We start from the raw sequence: 25069 nt of genomic DNA, 5'->3' as shown, positions 1-25069 counted from the left end.
TGATACTTACTAGGAAAAGCCAGGCCCCTCTGGTAAATGAAACATGCTGTACACAACCTCATGTTCCAGATCCCCCTTTCGTGTTTGTGCCTGCCTAGCTTTCCACTGTCACACGCTATTCCAGAGCGGTTTCCCTTGTCTTCACTGTCTCAGTGTGGCATCTTGCGATGTGCATGTATTACATGAATGAGTGAAACAATAAAAATCCCAACGATCAATACTAGGAAGTGCCAAGCAAAAGGTCCACAAATTTCTTTGTGTGTGAATTCTGTAAAGGATGCCATCGAGTATCTTCAACATTAAAAGGCAATCCCAAGATAGCAGAAGCCCCACTACCCTCAACGGCCAGAATAGGGACAGAAGGGAGGGATTCGCTTTTTCTCTTGTCCTGGGCGCAGCGCGGCTCAGGTTAAGCGCAGCCTCTGTAGGAGTCTAAGGAAAGCAAACTCCCGCGTCTGAGGGAGAAGCCCCTGAGAGGACCGACCCATCGATATCCGAGGGTACAGTCCTCGATGTTGCGTCAGGGCAGGTTGCAAAAAGGTAGAGGAAAAAGCCGGCTGTGTGCCCGGATGCTGGTGGCCAGAATGTCTGTCCGAGCGAAGCCTCCTCCGCGACCGCTCGCGCCTCCCTCCCAGGACGAGAACCACCTTCTCTTCCCTCCGATGGGCCCTTAGCGCCGTCCGTCACCGCTCGGCGCAGCGCCTCCATTCCACCTAGACTCTCCCACCGGTACAGTATCCCCTGGGGCGGGGCTTGGCTGGACGGGGCGGAGCCAAGCCCTCCCAGGGCCCGCCCCTTGGCTGCGTAGCGGGATAATTGGATGCATCAGAAGGCCTTCTAAGGCTGTCCAGGGGAGTGACGGGTGGCCCGTGCTGGTCCCCAGCGCGCGGGGTGCGGTGTGCGGGGGTCCCTAGACCGCGAGGGGCGGAGGAAGCTGAGCCCGAGCGGCCTCTAGAGTGAGGTTGCCCTCAGGAATCTGGGTGCTCTGGAATGCTGCAAGCCTGTGGTTTCTCGTGTCGGAGAGGCGTCTTTCCAAGCTCGCTGGCATCCCGAACGCATTTGGGAAACTTCTCGTCCCCACTCCTTGCTCCTTACTTTTGGGTGGGAAAGCAGTTGCTGAGTTGTTTTATTTCCTCCCTCAATCGGACTTTGTAAAAATAACCGTGTGCCGGGGCTGCTGAGCCAAGTTCTGCCTCACCGCTGCTCTAGGCCGGTTGTGGACCTAAAAATACCCGGCGGTCGGGAGCCTGTGCTCCGGGTGCGGGCGGGTCGGGCCGGGCCGCAGAGGGCGTCTGGAGACCGGAGAAACGGCCACCGCCTGGCCCCTCGCCTCGGCCGGGGCTGTCCCTTTAAATCCTGGAGGAGGCAAACAGAAAAAAGGAAAGAAAGAAAAAAGCCCTGAGCGGATGGTGGCTCTGCCCGGCCCCCCACTCCGCCCCCGCGCCGGGTCCTGACAGCCGCCCGCCGCCTCCGCGGGTCCTGGGCGCCCCCCGCGCAGCGCCGCCCATCGCCACAGTTACTGTCAAAATAGAAATTAAGCTGAGCCGAGGAGGACGTTGAGACGCAGCAAGTGCATGTGTGGCAGGGCGGGGAGGGGCGCTGAGGAGGGGGCGGGCGCGAGGGAGAGGCGACCGGAGACATCCGGGCCCTTTAGCCCAGTGCGCCCCCCGAGCGGGTGGCGCGGGCAGCGCGGGCGCCGGCCTCGGGGCGCGGGGCTGACAGCCGCGGCGCGGGAGGCGGGGCGCGAGGAGGGCGGAGGCGCGGCGCGGGGAGGAGTTGCCCGCGCGAGCGCTGCAGCCGCTCTGCCCCACACCGGCCGGCGCAGCCCCGCCACGAGACTCTGACAGCCGCGCGGCCCGGGCTGCTCGGGAGCACAGGGACCGACGGACCGCGTCGGTGGCGGCGGAGGAGGACGCGAGGACCGCGGCCCTGCGCCGAGTGCGGGAGGTGCGCAGCGCTGGCGGCGCGCAGAGGTGAGTGGCTTCGCGCGCCGGGCTCTGGCACCGGCGGCGAGGGTCACGGTCTCCCCGGCACCTCGGCTGCCGAGGCGGGTCAGGGGGTCGCGGGGCTCCTGGAGGGTGGCTCTACATTGCCAACGCCGGAAAGCGGCCTCGGGGGCTGTTGCTAGGAGGCCGGCGGTCCGCGCGCCCCGGGGCGCCGCGGGGGCAGGGGTGCCCCCAGCGCGGCGGGCAGTAGGCGGGGGGCTGCGGTGGCTATTCAGGGGCTCCGTGCGGCAGCCATGCAACGGGAGGAGGCGGGAGGAGGGAGGAAGGGAGGGAGGAGGGAAGGGAGAGCCAGCGGAGAGAGAGCCAGCGAGCGGGCGCCGCGCCTCCTGGCTGGCACCGCGGTCCGGAGCAAAGTGGTTCCCGGGCTAGAAGGGAACTTCTGCGGGCTCGTGCGGCCCCGGGCTCTGCGGCGCCTCCCGGCTCTGCCCGGGCGGACCTGTAGGCAGCCACAGGTGGTTTCTGCCAAAACTTCGACCGCACTTCTGCTGAAAGGCGCGGCAGCATTTTGGAGAGTGGCTGTTCCCTGAGATTTTGGCATCCGCACCCCACACTGTCTTATCTTGAAAATTAGGGTCTGGAAAGCCTGGGATCCCGCATCTCGCGACGCGGCTGCCTCGTGACGTGGCGGTCCCTGCCCGAGGTGGCGCTCTTGCAGGATCCACGCTGTTAACCAGTCGAGAAGTTTCGGGAAATGGACTCACACAGAAGGCTCCTCCGTGTCTTAGGGAAGTTAAGCTGAGGCCGCTGGTACTTGTCGCTCGCCCCTGGCAGAGTAGGGTTTCTTCCTAGGACCCGTGTACGTCTTAGCTCAGGGTGTGCGCATCTCTTGCTCCCTTCAAAGCTAATAGTCTCTGGCTGCTGTGCCTCTTTGTTATTCGGGCTACTTGTCTGATTTCATTAGGAGGAGGGCCAGGTGGAGCCAAAGAAATGAGAAGCGGCAACAACTCTCGCTTCCTATGAAACAGGGCGTGGAGTCTGGTACCCAAGCCTAGGCTGCCCAGGGTTCAGGGCCGAGGAGAGCCAGGAGTCGGTGGCTTGTGCTGTCTGCTTGTGGAGCTATGCTGGACCATTTGCACGGCTACGGCTGGGATTTCTGGGACCTTTGGACAGAAACAGGGATGAGGATGGAAAAGGAAGACCGCTCAGAAGCTGTGATCAGCTCTGGGAGAGAGTCTCCAAGAAGTCCAGTGGTTTGGCCCGTGTTCCTTGTTGGCTTAGGTTGATGAATCCCCCGCAGCGAGGTTAGAACCACCCAGGTAGGTCCCTACTGGGCTGAAAGAAATCATTATCCGGGAGTGGGTACGATACCAGCTGTTTCAAGTATGAACTGCATGAGAGTTGGAAACACTCTCTGGCTAGTCCTGTTCCCACTCTTGGTTTCCGAAACTCCAACAAGTACTTGAGCAGAAAGCGTGTCGTTTTCTTTAAAGAAGGTTACAGAGTTTTGGAGCTGAAAGATGTCCTAGAGATATTAGAAGTGCTTATTTTACAGACGAGCAGACTTGGGTCCTAGGAAGCAGTGACCTGCCACAGTGTAGAGGCACTGGGATACTAGAAATGACATCAGCCTCCCAGGCCAGGGTGGATGGAGTTCCCTCACTGTGACCCTGTAGGGCCTGAGATCAGAAATGCCACCCCCACACCCCAAGCCCAACATGGGCTCATTATCTGGTACTTTCTACATCCGTGCTTGCCAGCTAATGTGATATATTTCCTGTCCTCTGCCCTTGGTTTAAAAAAATCAGGACTATCACTGCAGATTCCAGTTTGATACTATTCCAATTTTTTCCTACTCTCTTCTCACCTCAAATTCCTCAAAATCCCTTTGTAACAGTGTGGCTTGATTAGCCAAGATGAATTTGCAGCCTGTCTCACTATGAAGCACCCACTTTCCATAGAATGCCAGAACTGTTTTCCTGGTAATTAAGTTTTACAGATATTTTTGAAAGGGAGCCCAATTCTGGATCAATTACACTTGGACACAAATGCTATGCTGTTGTGGCTACCAAATGAGAAAGATGAGCAATTATCTGGGGGTGTTGGAATAAATGTTGTTATGAGTATTTGACACAGCTATTAGCCATCAATGAGTGGGTTTTCAGTAAATGTGTTTCACGCTCTCTTTTATTGAGCAAACAAAGTGTCTTAATTAAAAAGAACTGGGAGTTAGCCACTTAGATTTTAGCCACTTGTTTCTTACCAGTGTGTATGGATGGGAAGAATTCGAATGTAAACAGAATGATTGTTGAGAGAACTTTTTTTCCCCAAAAGCCAAATATTTTAGGGCAGTGTTTATTCCCAGTCTGTAATGTCATGTACAGTCTAGCATAACCATATTAAATTGAAATAGGTCTGGGTGTGGTATGTGTTAATCTGTATTATCAGAAATGACTTGTAAGAGAATATTTTGTAAGCTTTACTGCTTTCAAGGGCATGCAGTGTCAAGAATTCAAGGCTAATGCAGTGTTACCAAGTAGAATTCTTCTGCTCTCATGAACAGATAAGAATCAATGTTCCACAGCTGTGCTTGGGGCTTCTGTAGAGGAAAGGAAGAGCTGGTATCATAATGATAATACAAAGTTACATTTTGACTGGGACTTTCCACTTTCACTGCATGCTAATCTCACTGGCATCATCAAGTGGTCCAGAGTGCAGCTATTTGTCCATCTATGGATGTGGAAACAGAGGCACAGAGCGGCAAGAGTGTTATTCCTATTGTTTCATTCACTGTATTAACATACCCTGAGCACGCAACTCAGGGTTTCTGAGCTGACCATGGTGTAAAAAGCCTCCTAATAATATTGTCCCTTGCCAATATACAGCATTGCAACTTGTATACAAAGGTCTGTAGAGGTGTGGTGCGGTTACAGTTACAATTCACGGGAGGCCACTCACTCTGATGGGGGCCTGAAGGGCTTTCTTTCCCACCCCCACGACGGGTGAGTAGTTTTCCTGCTCTTCTAGCAGGCTGTGGGAACTTGGATGAGGAGGGACCGTCTGACTGAGGCTGGGGTGGGGGTGTGGGATCTGCGCCTGCGCAGGGCTGAAGGAGCCTAGGCTATTTATAACCCCTCCTTTCCTCCTGGGAAGAAGAGACTCAAGAGTCTGGAACCATCCTCAGGGCTGCGGACTTCTCCCCAGGGTGGCTGTGCCCCACCGGAAGAAAACCTGCAGCCAACCTCATGGGTGTTGCAGGGAACCCTGACCGTGTGGAGCGGTCCTGCAAGGCTTCTTGGAACTTCAGCTGTTTGGGGAGATGTAGGCGACAAGGATTTCCTTGAGTCAGTGCGTGTACTTTTTCTCAGGTGCTGACTCCACTCAGCAACCCCACCATGTGCAAAATGAGACACACCCCAGAAATCTCACAGGACAGGACTGAAGTAGTGGTCACTTGCTTTTCTGAATAATGACCACAATTATTTTTATGCAGGAGAAGATTCCGAAAGTGACGTTGTGAGATCAGTTCCCTCTGTCTGTGAGCGGTCATATTGCTGTGTGGTGCTGGTTGAAGACACGTGCAGTACGCACTCAGAGTGCTTGCCCTCCTTCCCCACCTCTAGCCCTCACCCGTCCCTGATGGTCCCTCTCGCCCTCCCACTCTTCAAGCCAATACCAAAGTCCTCCCTTATGTTTGAATAAACAGTACCTGCCATCCCACTGGTTACGACTTCATTTGTGAGACCCAACATATTTTCTCCTTGGATTGGTGGAGGGAGGAGTGAAGATGGGGGTGCAGGAAGTAGGCAAGACCCTGAGCTTGTCTCTCTCTTTCACCTCTTGGAGTGAGTTAACCCACCCGTCAGAGCCATTCCAGGGGCTCAGAGCAGGTTTTACCAGAGAGAGAAGACTTCAGTGGGAGGCCCTGCCTAGTGAGGTGGGCGCTGGGCAGCTCCTGGCCCAGGGTGGCGCCTGGCACACCTGGCCCGGGCATCACACACTGCAGTGTTTGTGGGCAGAGCTTGTGTATTGCTCATCTTCATATCCTTAGCACCCAGCCCAAGGCCTGGGCATAGAAAATGTTTACAGAGCCAAGGCTGAGGGGTCACTGGTGGTTGGCAGTCAGGGTGGCTTCCCTGCATCAGTGGTGCTCCTTGGCCCTTGGAGGTGGTGTCTGGAGGGCAAGGATGCAGAAGGAGAGTGTGGATGAGAAGAGATGGGGTTCTGGAGGTGTTTTGAAAGCCCTGGGCCAAGCTGGTGGGCCACTGTATACCACCAGAGGTTGCTGGGAGTACCCAGTCCCTGATGCAGTGGACAGTTAGGAAGTCCTTTTCTCCTAGCTGGCAGGGTGCAATCTGACCTCGCAGAGCATGAGAGTGAGTTTCCTTTAGTAAGTCAGGAGGTTTCTTCTTCCCCTACCCTCCTGGGGGCCCTCCAGGGTCTGGCCCATCCCTGCCTCTCTGCCTACCCCCTACTCCCTCTACTGCACCCGCCCAGATCTTTTTTGTTCCTTGAACACATCAAACTCATGTGTTTCCCCTTGGCTGTTCTCCTTGTCCAGGATGCCCTCCCCTCAGATCTTGCCCCAGCTGGCTTCTCATCATTTAGGTGTCCACTGACCCAGCATTCTGTAATGCACCCTCCTAGCACCCAGCTGTCACTGGGGAATGAGCTTGATTCTCCTCTTATTTATTTCTTGTCTCTCCAACTAGAATGTAAGCTCCATGAGGGCAGGAACCTTGTTTGTTTTGCTCCCCATTGTATCCTCAGCACTAGAATATTGCCTGGCATCTAGTGGCACCTGAGGAGATTGATGGTGAATGGCTATGCCAGGGAGCACAAGGGGGTGTATGAAGATGAATTAGCCAGGGCCCTGCCCTTGGGTCTCTTCAGCCTAGAGGCAAAAATAAAGCTTGTTCATACGTCCTCTGATATGTGGCATATTAGAGGCATAGCCTGGGAGGGCCATAGTCAAGCAGTGTTAGCCCTAATTCCATGAGGCTGGTCGATTTAGGCAGAGGGGTGGTATTTCTGACATAATGTTGGAGGTGGTGGGCAGCTCTGGGGCTGACTCATCTCCAGGACTGAAGTTCCTCTAGCTTGCTTGTCTGCCATCTCCTCTCTCTCTCTGTTCATTTACTTCTTTGGTGAGCAAGAGTTCCAAGCATAATGCCATCCTTGGAGAGTCAGGCGTGTTGTGTTTTTCCACCAGCTCCATTCATTCGCAGCCTCCTCAGAACAGCTGTGGACAGCTGGCTGCCAGCGTGGATGCAGGGAGGGTTTCTCTTCAGGGCCAAGGGGTACACTCAGCCCTGCAGGAATGGGGAATTTCATTTGTGCTTCACACCCTGCTGCTTTCCAAACCCCACTGAAATGGTGCCCGTAAAAACAGATTCATGAGGAAATTTAAAAACTATTAGCATTTAGTTTACTGCTTATTTTCTGATTATAAAAGCAATAAGAATCATGATAGAAAATTTGGAAAATATGGAAAGGTATAAAATTAAAACAAAAACCTGCTACAATACCCTGGTTTTGCTGCATTTCCTTCCAGTCTTTTTTCTGTACCCACCAACACACTCACATGTACACATACACAGAAGTATAATTAGGATTAAACATTGTTTTCTAAAACTTTTTAAGCCCATGCCATCTTTTAATAAAAAGAAAGGTTTCTATGTCTTGGGAGTCTGAGACATTCCCACTGTGACTCACTGGTATTTAGAAGAAAATGTATTTTCTGTGGCTTCTTACTGGCCAAGAGGATTTCAGCGAGCTTTACCTTATGTAGCTTAAATAAGCAAAACAGGCTTCCTGGCCTCTCTCTGCCCCCAACATGCTGCAGATGTAGTAGATGAGATGTGCTTAGAAGGGTAATTCTCATGCCTCACCTCTTTCCACCACCATGTCCAGAGCTACTGGTATATGGTGTTGCAGGCTGTCCCCTTCCTGGTCATTTGATCACATTTGCCAATGCCATATGTTCTTTAGAAACATATTTTAAGGGATGTGTGGCATTTCTTCGAGTAATGTATCATACTTTAGGTAACCATTACAAAAAACCCAAACAAACCCAGTGCCCATTAGCAAATCATTCCTTGACGTACAAATGAGAACAGCAGGAGAATCTTGAGAAATATGAACCTGTAGCACTGGGTTAATGTGTATGGAGCATCACTGTTTGGGGACAACCTCTGCTTCAGGAGCCCAGGGGCATGGCCATGTTTCCAGGGCCTAGAAGAAGGCTGGGTGCATGACAGCTGCTCAGGAAATTGCTGAATGAATGAAATACAGGATCCTTCCTGAGGGAGGTGAGACACCCTGATTAAGCCCTTTGATGTCAAGGCCTCTTTTGGGAGTGAATTTGGCTGGGGAGGGAGCACAGAGGCCTGGAGGTGAGGATGATCATCATATCCTCGGAAGCAGAGTAGAAGAGGGGCCACATAGGAAGTAATTCTCTGACCTGCCAGTCTGATGGGATTTTTTGGAGGAGGTAACATTAAGTGGAGTCTTGATACAAAGGTCTTAGAAGCACATATTTGCCTGGAGGCGGGAACTAAGGTACCCACACAGGAGGGACAGCCTGTGTGGACCCTCAGAGTCAAAAGAACAAGGATAGGTTTGCCAGCCTAGGATGAGGGGTGCAGCCCAGCCAGGGAATGGCCAGAGATGGAGACCCTTCAAAATGGGAGCTGCTAAGGAGCCCAGAATCTAGTTCTAGGGGAGGATCATGGGCACCCAGCCCTGCTGCCAGGCTGGTATCATCCTCAGACTGTGGATGAGGAAACTGAGGCCTCGAGAGGTTAGGAGCTGGTGAGGAGCATGGGCCTGGAGCTGAGTAGACCTGAATCCCCTGGTGTGGCCCCTTTCCTATAGTTCCTTCTGGGAGGTGACTTAACTGCTCTGAGCCTTGTTTCCTCATCTAGAAAACAGTAAACACTATGTCCACAGGGTGGGTGGGGACACATTAGCACTCAGCCCAGCTCCTGACAAGGCATGAGGGGCTGTACGTGGGCGCCCCTGTTAGCCATGTGCTTTGTGACTTTCTATTCCTAACCTAAAGGGAGCGGAGAAGATGACTGAGGATTTGGACTGAAAAATGTCCCGAACTTTGTTTTCTTCCTCCTCTTCCTCCCCAAGCTGCCACTGCACTTCAGGGGCTAAGGACCCAGTCTACAGAAGGATGGCAGCTGAGAAGCCCCTACTCACATGGAGGTAGAACTACTGTTATTTGAGCCATGCCAGCATCCCTCGCTCCTTCCCTACCTCCCATGGAAGCTACTAAACTCTTCCTGAGGCTTCAGAGGCTTATCCTGTATGTCACTGGCAGGGGCACATTATTTACTCATTAACACCTGGGCGTGGATTGGTCTTTAGAATAGAGATTGTGTGGCCACACAGAGAACAGGTCATGGGACAGGTCAGTTTTACTGATTGGGAGCTGAATGGGTAAGCAGCATATGACCTGGGGCAATGCAGCCTCGTAGAGATATAACACAAGCCATCTAGGTAATTTGAAGTTTCCTAGTAGCCACATTTAAAAAAGTAAAAAGAAATGGGTAAAATGAATTTTAGTAATGTATTTTATTTAACCCAATATATCCAAAATAATATCATTTTCACACAAGACACTATTCACATTTCAAGTGCTTATGGTCCCTTGGGGACAGTGCAGTGAGCTTGGGACAGGGAACCGGAGGCCCCATCTGGGGGAGGCTGGTTTTACTTAGGGGGGCCCTGCATTTCGAGGGAAGGCAGCTGGGCTTCTGGGGGGGAACATGTCCCAAAGCAGCACATTAGAGAAGAAGCAGAAGGTTGTGAGACCTGACTGCTGTTCTGGTCCAGTAGCAGGTGTATCATGTATTCCTGAGGGAGCCGTTACACTTGGTGGGCCTCAGTTTTCCTATCTGCAAAATGGGATTATATTATCTCTAAGAGCCATTCTGGCTCTGGTGTTCTCTAATTCCTGAGAGAGACATGAAACACAAATGTAGCCACTTCCCAATTGTGAAGAGAGTAGAGTGGGGCTTGGGGAGAAAGTTCGGGTGACAGGATGGCTGGGCCCCACATGTAAAAATATCTCATTAGAAAGTTCTGTCTGGATGACTTAGAGGAACATGTAAGCTGGTCTAACAGTGAACAATATCCAGTCACCTCTGGGGATGGAAGAGGCCATGTGCTAACTATTATTTTTAAAAAGTGTTTTCATTGTCTCTAAATTTTGAAGCCTTCCTCTTGTTCCTGGGGCATCCCAGATGGCTGTGAATTGCAGCCATAAATTTGGGGAGGGGCTCTCAGAAGTTTTAGAACAAAAAAGAAAATATTTCAGCTCTGTTATAAATGGGCACTTGGCCTGTCCAGAGAGGATGTGGGAAGAGAGAGGAAAAAAGCAGCAGGTGTGTTTGGAGGGAAGGGTGTCTCTGCAAATGTATTTTAAGCTCCTGAAGTTGGAGACACTGGTTTTATTGCACTCTGGTGAGGAGGGATTTGAGGTTTTTATCTCCATGCACAGACTGCTCTGGGGTGAGGGCAAGGAAACTCTCCCTTTCAAAGGAGTGACTCTTCTTTTTAAATTAGATTGTCACTAAATAACTAGATATGCCCACCTGAGGAACCCCCACTCCCACAGTGGAAAGGGCCTGTGCTCTAAGAGCTGGTTCCAGCCCTTCCATTCACAAATGAGGAAGCTGAGGGTCAGAGAGGCCCCACCATTCTCTAAGGTCACCCATGAAGGCAGCTAGGTGACCACAGCCACCACTGTGTCCTTTCTACCACCCAAAGGTGCCTCCGCCGTCTTTTGTCTTCTCAGTCACAGTTAACAGGTAACAGATGACTCAACACACTGCCTTGAACCACTTTTAAATGAGGATTTCTCTTTTATGTTTTCCTAAACTGGATTTTTTATTAACTTTCCACACATTATTTGCTTTGAATTTTTAATTTAGCTTTCGAATAGGTCAATACTGACATAGTTTACAATTCAAAGGGTATGAAAGGACTTTCGAAGTGAAACATCTTTCTCCCCATCTCTTGGTTCTCTTACCCCAAGGTAAACACTGTTCCTGTTTTCTGAAGTATAAAGGTATTTTATGCATGTACAAGAACATGGACATTGTGTATTTAGGTGCATACATGTGCATGTATGTTTTTAAATTTTATACCCAAATGGAAGCATATTATACATCTTCTATTTCACTTCACATTTTCCAGTGAACAATAAATCTTGATGATATCTATCTGAATATAATAACTTTGTTCTTGTTTGCCTGTTTGTTTTGACTACCTATTCCATTGTATGGGTTTACCTTGCCTGGTTTAACTAGTCCTTATTTTATAAATGGAAATTTTGGTTTCCAGTCTTTTGCTTATCTGATACTCTTGGTTTTTTACACAGTAATTTTTTTTAAATGAAGGCAATCCTTGAATTTTCTGAATGCAGACAAATTGATAGCATTTTAAGCTTACTGATTTATTGTTCAGAAGATGCTTCAAATAATAAAATTGCTTATTATATAAGGATTGTGAGTAGAATAAACAATTTTTGCACAGAACTCCCCGAAAAATGACTCACATGGTCAACATTCATTTATTAAACCAGTGTTTCTTGAATTCCTACTATATGCTGAGTCCTGGGCTCTGGGCCAGTTGGTGGTAGGGATGGAGGAGCAAAAGGAAAGGGCTTGTGGGGCACCTTCTGGGTGGTGTCTGGGGGAGACTGGCAGGAGAAGAGGACAGTCGAAGCAGTGTCGGGGAAAGCCTTGATCAAGGAAAATAGAAGCCACGGAGGGAACGTTGGGCCCTTTGAGCTGGAGATGGGGGTACAGGGTGTCAGGAGGGTGTTCTGGGCTGACTGGCTGTGTGTGAACGCCAAAGTTTCCTGACCACAGCTTGTTGCTCCTTGTCCTTGGCCAATCTCAGCTGCTATTCGAACAGGATCCTCTAAAGTGTAGGCTCTGGGACCCTGGCTTAGCCAGGTACAGTCTGCATGTCCCTGGCATGTTTCTTCTTTAGATCACTAAAATTAGGTGTTAAAACATCTCAGAGGTATGCATTTATTCATGTTTTGTAATTGAGGAGCTTCAAAGCCCCTCTTTAGCCCAGGAAAACAGGACAGACTTTATTCTGGACAGCAAGGCTCTCCCTTGAGCGAGTTCCTTCTCAGCAAATGGGCAATGATGGCAGAGTAGCCCTGTGCACAAAGGGTGCTGTGGTCAGTGAGGAGAAATCAACCCCGCTGTGTCAGAGGAGGCACCCTTGACCTGCCTGAACTGGAGACCCCTGGGCTGTCCCTATGTGTATGCAGCTCCTTGTTCCCCTCCTGGAGTGAAGGCGTCTACTTCCCAGGAACACTGGCCCCAGTCCTGGCAGCCTGCCCTCTTATGGGTTCAGAATGCTTTCTGGAAGCAGTCCACTGGCTGCATGTGGACCTTCATCAGCAGGTTTGAAGGCAACAAATTAAAGTTATTGGGGAGTTGCAGATTGGCCCTAGAAACTACCTGTTAAGAAGAATCTTTGCTGTTTTTGTGTGCATGCAGGGAGGGAAGCTGGTATCCTACAGAGCTCACAGCACGTGCTGGAACTCCCACTGTCTTCAGCCTGGGCTACTGGGTTAAGCTCTGCAGGGGATCAGAGGGAGCACAAGACATGGTCTTGACCTCAAGGATGAGTATAGGATTGGGAAGATGATGATGTATCTAAGACATACACAAGCCTTATACCGAAGGGCTGAATGATGTAATGCAGCTTTTAAGGACTTCTCTTTTAAAGAAAAGAAAAGTTGTGTGCCTGGAGTCAGCAGGATGTGAGACTCGGAGTAGACTTCAGAAAGGGAGCATGGTAGGATTGAGAACTGGCATTAATTTAGCAACTGTTCCTTGGCAGGCACAGCCTGGCGGCAATACACTTATTAATTCTCACAGCAACTTTCAATTAGACATTATTATTCCCACCTAACAGATGAAGAACTGAGGCTTGGGTTATTTAGGTGACATGGCTGCCAGGAAGTGGCTGAACTCAGATTCTACAGCCCATATTTTCTCCAGTGCACCTGAACTGAAACCAAGGGTCCTGGAGATGATTCAAGGATGGATGAACAGCCTGTGCAAAGGAGTGGCAGGGGGACAAACACGACTTGTATCTTGCTCAGCAAAAGGCGCATGTAGAAAGCAGGAGGAAATACATTTGGTTAAGGTCATCTTGGAGAATTAATTGCAACAAATATTAACTCTCAGGCTGTGTACCCTCTCTGTTCAGTTTACTTCTGTTTTTTACCTGACTTAGCTCAATATTGGTATGCTTCAGGGGATATCATAATGTCAATTTTTGCATCAAACAATAAAAATTGAGGAAGAGGTATCTACTTGATACCAAGTTTTAAAATAATGTACTTCGGTTCAGAACCAAACAAGGATGATTCTTATTCATTGACCAATATCTCTTTCCTATGACATTTTAGAAAATTGCTTTTTGAGCCCCTTAAGCACTGTTGTAAAAATACAACTACCAGCACAAAGAAGTATCAGTACACTAAGACCAAGGGTTAAAACATCCCAAAGGTGTGCATTTATCCATATTTTATAATTCTGCAGGTGGATGGTTCTATATTTCAGCTTTTCTGAGAGTTATGTGATTTGCCAAAGATCTTGTGGTTCATGGTCAAAGATGCGAATTCTTTTATTATGCTCATTCTCTGCATGGTGTGGGCCAAATAATATGTGCATTGGGAGAAGGGAATGGACAGGAACAGAGGAAAGCATTTGAGGGCTGGTAAGTCCTGTGTAATGATTAGGTTGTGAGATGTGCTGAAGAGATTCAAGGACCCCATTTCAAGGCTCACGTTTGCATAAGCTTCTATCAGTGGATTTATATCCATCTTTGTAATTTCATGGTTTCTCTGTCCTAATACGAACTTGCAGGTAAACATAAATCACTTGAACAGAAAACCCTGCCCATTACTTTTCTGTCCGTCTGTAGCACTTAGGAATCTGTGCCTTACTGAAGTATTATTAGTAGATTCAAATTTCACCTGATGGACCTGATGCTCATCTCTGACTTCTTACCTTGACTCTTGCAGAATATAGAGCACTCCCTGAGAAGGAAGATGCTCCCTAGTTCTCATTTAGCTCTGAGGTTAGGTGTGCTTGTGCCCAGCTTGCAGATCATCTTCTAACTCAGATTTTACCTGGTTTACAAGAACTCAGAAATCGTGCTCACAGAATGGGTAGTACAGATGAGAAAGTAGAGGGCAAAATCCCAATTACTCTCCTTGCTAGCAACCAGAAAATTGATGAGTGTATGCTCGCCTTTGTCCACCTGGAGCCCTGGCTGTTTTCTTAAACTGCTTTGTGAGGGGTGTTGGAGGTGGAGATAAAGATTGTAAAAGTGAATCATTTGATAATATTTCTGCTTACATTATAGAAAACTAAATCACACTGTGTTCTATCTTCTTTGCTTTACCAGAAATTCCTCATGACAGATTCTCATGCACCAGATTGAGCCACCTTGCTGAGTGTCACCTATTTGCAGAAGGCATTAAAAGCCATTGTTTAACTAAAGGCTTTTCTTTTCCTTCCTTACAATTTGCAAGACCTTGCATTTGTACAGAACTGACTCAGCAACATTCTATTTTTGGGAATTTGTTACCTCTTCTCAGATTCTGGACTGTGGTTTTTTTGCTCTTTACTTAGAAATGGCTATTACCTAGATTTTAGCTCCAGGTCTGAAGCAGCCTTACCATGAAAGGGCCCATCTTTGTGCCAGGACTCTGCCACAGCCAGTGGGTACCTGGGTGACCTAGCACCCCTTCCTGCTTGCCTCATGGACAAACTAACATTTTCACCATTACAAATTGTATTTCCCCGGGAAAGTAGCCATTTGAAAGAGTGGTAAAGCATTTGAATAGAACACTCATGCATGTGTGCACGCACATGCACACGCACACACACACACACACACACACACACACACACACACACACACACCTCTCTCTCTCCTCTTTCTCGCTGTCTTTCTCTTTCCCTCTCCTTTCCTCATTAGATGGGATCATAGATGCAAAGCACCTAGCATAATGACTGTCCCAGAGCCGAGAACTAAATAAATAGTACCAACTACTTACTACTATTATAATTATCATGTGCAAAAGGAACTGTAGCCTCCGGTCCCTTTTGGTCACACTTAAGAATCAGAAAGCTCTTTTAGCCGAGTGACCCATACTGTTGTTTTGTATACTCTATCTTTCATACACACACAGTGCATTAAGAGTCTTTTCTTTCTTGGGATGTGTATTAAATTCCAATTTCTGTCAGGAGAATTTGTGCATGGTTTTAGAGGGGATAATTGACCAGTTAGTATGTGCACCCTGATTTTACACACATACGCTTCACTGTTTACAGCACACATTATAACATCTTCAGCCTCTGCCAAGACTGTGTATTTCTTAGCCCCATGCATTTGCATATTATGGGTTCATAATTTCAAATAGCTGTAAAGATCTCTATAGAAAAATGTAGTCACTGTACTCCAGTGTCCTAAATCTCAATGTAATGGTAGAACCGGGCTAATTTTTGACTTTGCTAATGTACCAGCCCTATAAATTTTGCACACATACACATACACACACACCTCTGACTTTACCCTACTTCTAGCAAAGATTTAATAGCTGGACACTGAGTTTATGTTGCCTATTCCCCAGACTTCATTACCTTTCCAAAATATATCATACACCCAACATAATGTACTGGGTTACAGATGATTAAAAGGAAAAGATTTGTCAAAAGAAATGAACCCACCTCATCTGATCTTTTCCTGGTTGGTCCCTTGCTGCCCAGCCTCACCCCCCACCCTGTGGCTTTAGTCATCGGCTGAGCCTCTGGCTTAGGTGAACAACCTGACAAGGCAGAGAGCTCTTCAGAAATTGCTCTTTCAAGCTAATATCACCAGAAAATCCAGCCACCCACACCCCACCCTCTAATCAATCATCGGAGAATTTGCTATTGGCAGCACTTGATTTCTCCAAACAAAACAGAGCAGCAGAAAGAAAAGAAACGTAGACATTTTTAAAGTCTTGTAGGTATAAGACACTTGGATTTTAAAAGCAGTCATATGGAGGTTTTCTTTTTGAAGTTCAGGTAAAAAGGGTGCCAAGTTGAAGTCTATTCTGCTCCATTTCAGTGTAGGGAGTATTAAATAGCCAAACCACAGAAGTCTTCAAACGCAATGGGTGTGGTGGAAATGCTGCAGAAGTCTACTGTCACACAAACTCGGGGACTGCAGGACCTTGGACCTGCCCAGGGTCTGGAAGGGATTCCAGAGGTTTCTTCATTGTGTTGTCTACTTTGCTCTTTGCATATTCAACCAGGAAGTAAATGCTGCAAAAAGAACATTGGGAGCCATATACTGTTTAGGGTAGCTGGGGTGGTCCTGGCTTCCCGAAGGCCAATGGACATGGTTTTCCAACTGCTGACATGGCGGTCTGGGGAATAGGCAGCTGTGACTCAGGTGCCTTAGGCAGCTGGCCTCAGGATGCTTATGTTTGCCTTGCTGCCTCTCAGGTTCTGCCCTTTGGAGCTTATTTTCACTTGGGAATATTTGCTTGGTCCTGTGTGTGTGTGTGTGTGTGTGTGTGTGTGTATGTCATCATCTCAAAGGTGTACCGACAAAAACTTCCTTTAGTTTTGATTCAGAGCTTAATTGCAGAAGAATCAAATGAAATCTTTCCATTTAAAAAATTCTTTTTTTGTAAAAATTTGTCCAAGATATTTGTAAAAATTCTTTCACAGCTTTATAGAGATTATAATTTAGATGCCATAGACCTCACTTCATTTTAGTTTTACAATTAAATGATTAATTTTTAACAATGAATATATTAAGTTAATACATATATGGCAGGGGAAAAGGTGTTAGTAAGGCAAACACGTATGGAGGGAGAGGAGAAGGGAAAGAGAGTGCGTTGTCCCATGCCACCCACAGCCTTGTATTTTGTCATTTCACCTTCCCTGCAGAAGGGAGCCATGTGGGCAGCGGGCAAGGTGGTCGTGGGGAAGGGGGCATACTCTGGGAAGGCCCCTCCTGATTCCACTCGGGTACCCATCTGATGGGTGGGGCTCTTCAGTGCTTGGACCGCAGCAGTTTCTCTCTGGTCATTAGCAGTTCACAAATGCCAAAGTATTGTCACGTCAGAGGCATATTCATTAGCACATTTGGCAAAAACCATTTCCTGTTCTCACTAATAGTCTGTACTGAAGTGGATTTCTGAGGTCATCCAGGCCAGTTCCCCTATATATGCATAACTGAATATTGTTCCCAGAGCTCAAGTAAGTGGTCCAGAGATACTCTTTCATCAGCAATAGAGCTGGAACCAGGTCCTAGTCTCCTGACTGTCCAGGCCAGAGCCATGGCCTTCTCATTGCCCTCAGAATGACCTAACATGGGCATGGGAGAAGTGGGCATAAAGGCAACGTGGAGGTCACCAAAGACCCATTTGTTTCCTTTCAGATGTCTTGTCTAATAGCTTCCCAGCTCAGCTATAGAGACAGCTGCCTTTCCCTACTTTAAAGTGCTCTCGGGAAGAACATTGCATTATCCCAGTCTGATTTTTAAGCAATTTCCATCATCTAGCAACCCAGAAAGGAGTGGCGATCAAGTGGAGAATCCCCTAAATTAGACATTTATTCCAAAAGCAGCCATCCTTTTTGGTCATACCTGAAAATTCAAGCAAGAAATCTTGCCAAACAGAAAAACACAGCCATAGCTTGCACTTGGACTTCAGTGCACAAACCATTATTTTAAATCCTGGTTGCCTTCTGTGTGTGTGTGTGTTTTAAAAGTTCTGAAAAAACTATGTTTTGGGATTTAAAGGGGCATTTCGTCTTCAAGAACTGAAAGCTTTGAAAAAAAAGTTAGTGAAGAACCCAGTTGTAAGTAGATGCAAGTACTTATTAGACCCCAGTGTGTGATGTAAAGGGAAGATCTTATGCTTTGAAAGTGGAACAGTCCTTCCCTCTGATTCAAGGGCCCATCACAGGGACTTCATCCTGCTGGGAGGCTTCCTTGGAAGGCCTTTTCTTTCAGCCTTTGCCAGCTGAGGTGGGGCAGAAAGCCAACTAATGGGGCAGAAAGCCGAGCTCTCCCTCGTGTTGAGAGCAGCAGGGGGAGAAATAGGTAGGCAGCAGGCCCTGAACAGAGGAGCGAAGTCTTGACAGAAAAACAGAGGAAGTCACAGCCAGGACAACTGAATGCTTGAGCTTGTAGGGAGCAGATGGGCCAAGAAGATAGAGTATTTTAGAGCAGTGATTCTCTAAGTGGGGTCTCTGGACCAGCAAGAGCACCATCTCCTGGGAACTTGGGAGAAATGCAGATTATTAGGCCCCACCTCACCGCCACCACCTGAGTCAGGAACTCTATGGGTGGGCCCAGTGGTCTGCAGTTTCATGAACCTTCCTGGAGGTTCTGATAAACCCAAGTTTGAGAACTGCAGCTGTAGAAAGAATGAGGTTTATGTTAAGCCACGACTGATCAGTAACAGCTGAGGGACAGAGTATTGATTCTGCATTATTTTTGTGAATATGGTAATTGGTCAAGTCATGTCTGGTCAGTTTAATAAAGAGTTTTATTATCCCAGAGAACACATAGTTGACTGAATTGCATATTAAAAATTCCATGAATTGGACATTATACTTTGCATTATAACATGTTAAGCCTAAAATACTTTCATGCATTTCTAATAAAATTTTATTATAGGTGCTTCAAAAAACAAAAAATCCAATGACCTATATTCAGAAAGAATAAAAGGGATCTTTAGACTCAGGTTGACTGGCTTTAACTCCTCTTACCAGTGGTGGGAGTGTTAAGCATGTTACTTAAGATTTCTGAGCCCCATTTTTCTTGTTGAGTAAGGGCAGGGTAAAAATTACCTACTTTATGGAATTCTTGAGAGTACATGAGCCTGAGAGACAGCATCTAGGCAGAGTCTACCTCTGGGCCTCTGCCTGGTAGGCCCTTCCGAGGACTTCCCTTTCCTGGGCTGGCACGGTTCTGAGGGCACTGCCATCACGGAGTGGCAGTCACCCAGATGGCCATGGCTCTGCTTGTCTGGAATTGAGCTAGCATTCCAATGAACTAGCATTGGAAGGGATTTTAGGGATCCTGTCCACTCACTTTATTTTATAGATGAGGAAATGGAAACTTGGAGGCTTTAAGCTACACAGCTAGTCATTAGCAAAGAGGACCAGGGCCTGGGGTACTGGAGCCCAGCTCAGTGGCTTTCTTACTTGTGCCATTTGTCCTCACACAGGTTACCCTGTATCACATGAAGGCAAATGTGAGAGCCAGCGAAGGGTCCTTTGTTAACGGCAAAGGCCTTTGGATAGAGGCCCAGTAGCTGCCAGCTGTCCCTCAGTTGCCACTCTTACTGGGCTCTCCGGGCCCTGGCTGTCCTCGTGTGGAGAGCATGGCCTCCAGAGGGATTCAGAGGCAGTCTGTTTTGGAACTAGGCATAAGGACGGCAGAACCATGGCCTGCAAGGGCTGGCCTCAGCCTTGGAGATGGTAGAGCGCAGGTCTTACTCTCAGGGGAGAGGTAGAGGCTCAGCAAGAGCAGGCCCTGGGTGGGCTGGAATGTATTCTGAACATGAAGCTGTTGGAAGGTTTTAAGCAGGTGAGTGATATGCTGTGGTTACAATTTTTAAACAATCACCAGCAGTTATAAAAAAAATTTCAAGTGTTTCCCCTTGGACTGTGACTGGGCATGATAGCAGGAGGGCTTTTGCTCTGCATTTTATTACTCTTTGTTACTGCTTGAATTATTTTGACCATGTCTTACTTTTATTACGTGTGTGTGTGTGTGTGTGTGTTTTAAAAAAAACTAATTAAAAAATGAAGCTCTTTTCTAGACCAAAGAAAAATAAGTTCTGTGGAATATATAGTACTTTGGGAAAAAATGATCAAAATAAATTGCTAACCAAAAAAGGACGCTATTTCTTGCTGTGATTCCATTTAGATAAAAATTTATCTGTGTAGAAAAAGTCTGGAATAATGAATATTAAAATATAAGTAAGATTAAAATTTTCTTGCTTTAGTCTATATTTTCTGTTTCTAGTATGAACGTATATTACTTTGGTAGTTAGAAAAAATAACTATTGATTTTAATTAAAACAGAAAAGAGCACTGGTATCTTTGGATAACCCAGCAGGCTCTCCTTCAATGAGGGCTCCCAGTCCAGCTCTGGGCCCTTCCTGTGGATGCCCAGTTTCATCTAACATCAATGATGGCATCTTTACATACACTTAAACTACTCTTCTGTTGGAAATTTTCTGACTCCAGCTCATTAAACATTAGCATCTCCTGATGTGGAGATGGGGATTCTAGAGAAGCCTGCCAATAGAGAAATAGATCATTCATTCATTCAAAGTTGTGTTATCAAGTGCCTTCTGTGTGTCAGGCAGTGTGCTGGGCTCTGCAGAATCAGTACTGCATTAAGGAGCACAGCGGCTTGCTTTTCCTCTGAGCTCTCTCCTATTTCTTGTGGATCCAGTTGTTTGATTTTGATTAGGAGAGAGCTTCATCACATGTGAACGAGGCTCCAGCAGGCCTCCGTAGGCTGGAGTTTGGACCTGGGGTGGCCTGGATGGAGGTCTGTGAGCGCACCTGAGGGAGTACCTGGGGCCAGTCCTAGTCCTCACTACCACTGAGTGATGAGAAGCCCCTGGATTTCTTCAGGTTACCAGTTGCTTTCTCCTAGCACATCTGTACACGATGGGCTGTATCCACTCAAGGTTCTTCTGTGTATTTACTGCTAGTCTATGACCTGGGTTTTCAAGAACAGCTCTGATTTGTTGTTTGGAAAATGCAGTGACTGTGTGTACATGCAGCCTATGCATCCCCCTCTTGGCAGGCATCAGTGCCTCCCTGTTTGTATCGCAGTTGCTGTAGACAGGGGCTGGAATGGCAGGAATAATGGGCAAGGAGTCAGAAAAAGTGCAGCTAGATATGGAAGATCACTGCCTTCTAGTTCAAGCATCATATGATTCTGTGACTCAACCATAAGGGGTTAAAAAGAGTATATTTGTGGAGCTTGTTGGGGAAGGAGAGAATCTGCACTGGCTAGGGTAAATACTTGTTGAATGGATGGGAGGAATGGGCTTTGAATCCAGTTCATCTGGAGGTCTGTTTGGTGCATGTTCTTCCCATGTGGACCCTCAGCATTTGCCATTTGCTCTTCCCTCCCATCTCCTCTTTCCACCTTTCAACATCTAGCCTAGAAGATTCTTGCTGTTGGTGGTCATGGTGGGGGCAGGGCTTCTTGATCAAGCACACCAGCACTGGTTGTCCTTGGGGTGGATGGAGCAACCCTGGTGATCACAGTCCAGCCTACAGTGTGCTCACCAGAGAGAACAGCCTTGCCTTAGGAAAAACCCCTCCCAGTTGCATTAGACAGGGCTGGAATGGCAGGAATAATGGGCAAGGAGTCAGAAAAAAGTGGGCTTAGGTATTGAAGATCCCTGTCTTCTAGTTCAAGCATCATATGATTCTGTGGCTCAACCATAAGAGGTTAAAAAGAGTGTATTTGTGGGAGCTTATTGGGGAAGGAGAGAATCTTCTCCTCATGGAATCAGGGCAGCTGCAAGGCTGCTCTGAGGGAGCTTGTAGAGATGCATGGTCTGTGTATCTGCCCCACTGGCTGCCTGCAGCATGGCCATGTGGGTTGGCAAGGAGCAAGGAGCAAGCAGCACTGTGCATGTTTGAAACCACAAATCAAGACTCTGCAAATATCGAGGATTTCCTGTTTATTTCTGAACTGCTAGCTGGAATAGGTTAAAGGAACTTTTTGTATGCTTCAGTTGCTTCTATATGTACATCCATCTCTGCCCTTCTAACTTCCACTCCAAATGGTAAGTGCTTTCTGGGCAGGCATACCTTTGTGTAGGGCATATTTTACCTCCTTCACAATAGTATACCTTTGGAATTATAATGGGAATGATTTTTTATGGGGCCATCCATGTCTGGCTGTACCCCAAGATGGGATCTGTTATTGCTTGGCTGTGTACATCAAGTCTGCCAAGAGAGAAACTGAAACCCTAACCTTAGCTCCTCATCATAGTGTTCTCATCCAGTGACCCCATCAACCTCAGCAGAGGTTGTCAGCGACTTCCTAATTGCCGTGCATTGCAGGTCATTGTGGGTACTACTAGGTTTTACGGAAGTCGCAAAAGCCTACAAAAATACTTGAGATCTGAAAAGAAAAATATTGACTTCAAATTGAAAAGAGATCTGCAAACCAGAAAGTAGTAAACATTGAATAAAATGTCTACAAAGCAGAATGTTATGTGGGCTGCAACTCACCTCAGTTCTGCCATCCTTGTAGCAGTCCCGTTCATTGAAGGATGTGGGTACATTTGATATGGTGGCTGGGATGTGAGGTTGCATCTAGCACCACAATTTTTCATCCACCAGTACCGTCTGCCACATCTTGCCCAATCCCTCTCCCAGTTCCTGACCACACCTTCCAGTTTCTGGGGGTGTGGTGACAAGGAGCAGGGGCAGTGCTCTTCTTCCCATCCCACTGAAGGCTCACCCATAGTGTTTTCAACCCTGAGTGTTGTGGGAGTTTTGGGGGACAGTCTGGCTGGTACCAGTGCAGGCCATTTGTCTTGAGGCTGGACTGGCCAAGCACACTTAATCAGACTGAGACAATGGAGATATGTTCTATATCAGAGACTATCCTGGGGCGAGGTGGCTAGACCCCAAGCTAACCCTTATTAAGCTTTGTTTCCTATTTCCATCCTTCTTCCCTTTAATTCCCTCTTTGCAGCCATTCCCAAATCTTGTTGATTCAACCATCTTAAGTATCTTTCGACTTCATCCCATTATCTCTGTGCCATTTTTATGCTCTAATTCAGGCTCTTTTGAATTCATTTAAAATGAATGTAAAAAAGACTGAGGACACAGACAGATTCCCCCTTTCCCACTAGTTCTGACTCTTAAGATTATTGAGCCCCCAGGATTATGTTTCTACTGCCTAAGCTTAAAGTCCAGTCCCCTCATCACCACAGCCTGAGACCTTTTCAAGCCTGGTTCCCAGAACTCCCTCCCAGCCTCACGCAGACACTGCAACCCTGGCGATCCTCGGCTGTTTACTGTTCCTACAGCATATGCCAAACTTTCTCACCGCACTCTCCCCACCCCCTTTTTGGGTGCTTCAAATTAAAAAAATTTTTGTAGATGATTCAAACATCAAAAAGCAAAAAAAGTTCAGTAAGAAGTATTCCCCTCTCCTTAAGCCCCATCAGTTTTTGAAAGATTCTAATTGAATTAGTTTTGTATAAGTTTTTTGGGGAAGTGTCTATAGTTATTCATGAAGGGAAATTCTATATTGACCTGAGTCGGTAGCCCAGTGAGTAATAGGGTTGACAGGCTGACAATTGACTTACGACTTTGAGAGTAAGATACTGTTATATCAGTTTTGATTATGTTATGGAAATCAATTGTGAAGTAATGCCAGTAAATGAAAGTTCGCACTTGGCCTGGCTAAGTTAAGAAGAAAATATTGGGTCAAATTTGAGTTCCTGTTAAACAATGATCAAAGCGTTCACCTTGCCTCTCACTTTTGCATCTTTCAAGATGCAGTATATACCTTGAGAGTATAGAGGAGGAAAAACGAATGTCATCTCTTAGTCAGCTGCACATTTTATCATTTTAGGCCAATTTTTATTTCCAAGCTCTGTTATACTAAGCATTACTAGTATAGTTTTTCCTAACCTAATCTGTGTATAGGCAAAAAATTTCAATTTGCCTACTTAGTAAGGCAAGTTGCTCATGCAGTGTAAACACAGATGTGTTCTCAAGTCATTCGTATGACTTCTGAATTATATTCTGTTATGGGTTTCTGTGTTATTCTTCTTTTGCGGGTTGGATAAGAGAGAGTTGACTGAAAGAAAGTAAAGAATATTTAGCTTTCACCAATGTAGGAAGGAGTGTCATCACTTAGGATGTGTGACAGGAGGTGGCAGGTTTTGAAGGGGCATTAATATAATAGTAGCTGTCAGTGATTTCACTTTCTTTGTTTTAAGGTAAAGAGATTTATATGCTCACTATCAAACACAGAGTGAAAAGTAATCATGGCACAGTGAAGTTTAACAATTAAGAACTACTTGCCTGCATTGTTATTTGTCATCTTTTAGTTATTTTTACCAAATGGTTTTATAAATTTATTATAAAAAATAATAGGTCCCTGCTCCCCCATCCCTATTTTCTTTTCTCCAAAGGCAACTATTTTCAGTTCTTTCTCCTGATTATTATACATATGTCTATATTTCTAAATAGTATACATAAATGGCAACTTCTTGATCTTTCAGTTTTAGGCCTTCTCTATTGGCTTCCTACTAGTGGAAGGTGAAAATTTAGCTCATTTTGCTTCACCTACCTTCCATGCATTGCTACAATACATATATATATATATTCATCAGTTGAATTATTGTTCCTGATTGAATCACTGCCTTCTTGTAAATGGATAATGTGCCTATTTACACATTGCCATGTGACTAGCATCCCTATGGGAAGAATAATATAATTGATATTGAACCTGGCTTGGTCAGTGGGATATGAATGGCAAAGTTATGTGGCACTTAAGAGTCATTGCATGGTCTGAGTGAGTTTCTCTTTTTCTTCTACCAAGAAAGGAGTGAACATGTCCCAAAGAGAGGCTGATCCTTTAGCCTAGATCCTAGGATGAAAGAGACATGTGGTGTGGCCACAGCTGACCCATGGCTGTGCTGCAGTATTACATGAGTGAGAACTTTTATTTTTGTAAGCCATTGAAATGTCTTTTGTTACTGCAATATAACCTAGCAAAGTCTAATTGGTACATCATCCCTCTCATTCTTCCAACATATCTGCATCATAATGTTGGTGAGATAAATGTTGAGTGTTTACATGGTTATGTATATAGCTATGGTTATGGCTATGACTATGGTCTTCCCAGGTGAACAATGTAGTATCTCTTTGATGCTGTTCTTTATTTGAATCACTGTTTTCCCTAGAGTTGATTATTGTATTATTTTTCATTTGCTTAAGATTCCATGTTCTTATTACTAATTCAATCCCCAAATTCCTACAAATTATCTAAATCTCTTC

General features: G+C 46.7%; 1 protein-coding gene across 2 annotated transcripts in view; it reads left to right on the top strand.

Annotated features, from left to right (window-relative positions):
- Positions 1 to 393: 393 nt before the first annotated feature.
- Positions 394 to 25069, top strand: part of ZBTB7C (zinc finger and BTB domain containing 7C) — a 336858-nt gene continuing 312182 nt past the window's right edge. For both annotated transcript variants that reach the window (XM_036918639.2, XM_036918638.2), the window contains exon 1: positions 394 to 1973. The gene's annotated coding sequence lies outside the window, so the exon portion shown is untranslated. The remainder of the gene's footprint in view (positions 1974 to 25069) is intronic.

This window comes from Manis pentadactyla, chromosome 6, assembly GCF_030020395.1.
Source record: "Manis pentadactyla isolate mManPen7 chromosome 6, mManPen7.hap1, whole genome shotgun sequence".
Classification (NCBI taxonomy): Eukaryota; Metazoa; Chordata; class Mammalia; order Pholidota; family Manidae; genus Manis; species Manis pentadactyla.
This window is presented reverse-complemented; position numbering and strand designations above follow the sequence as displayed.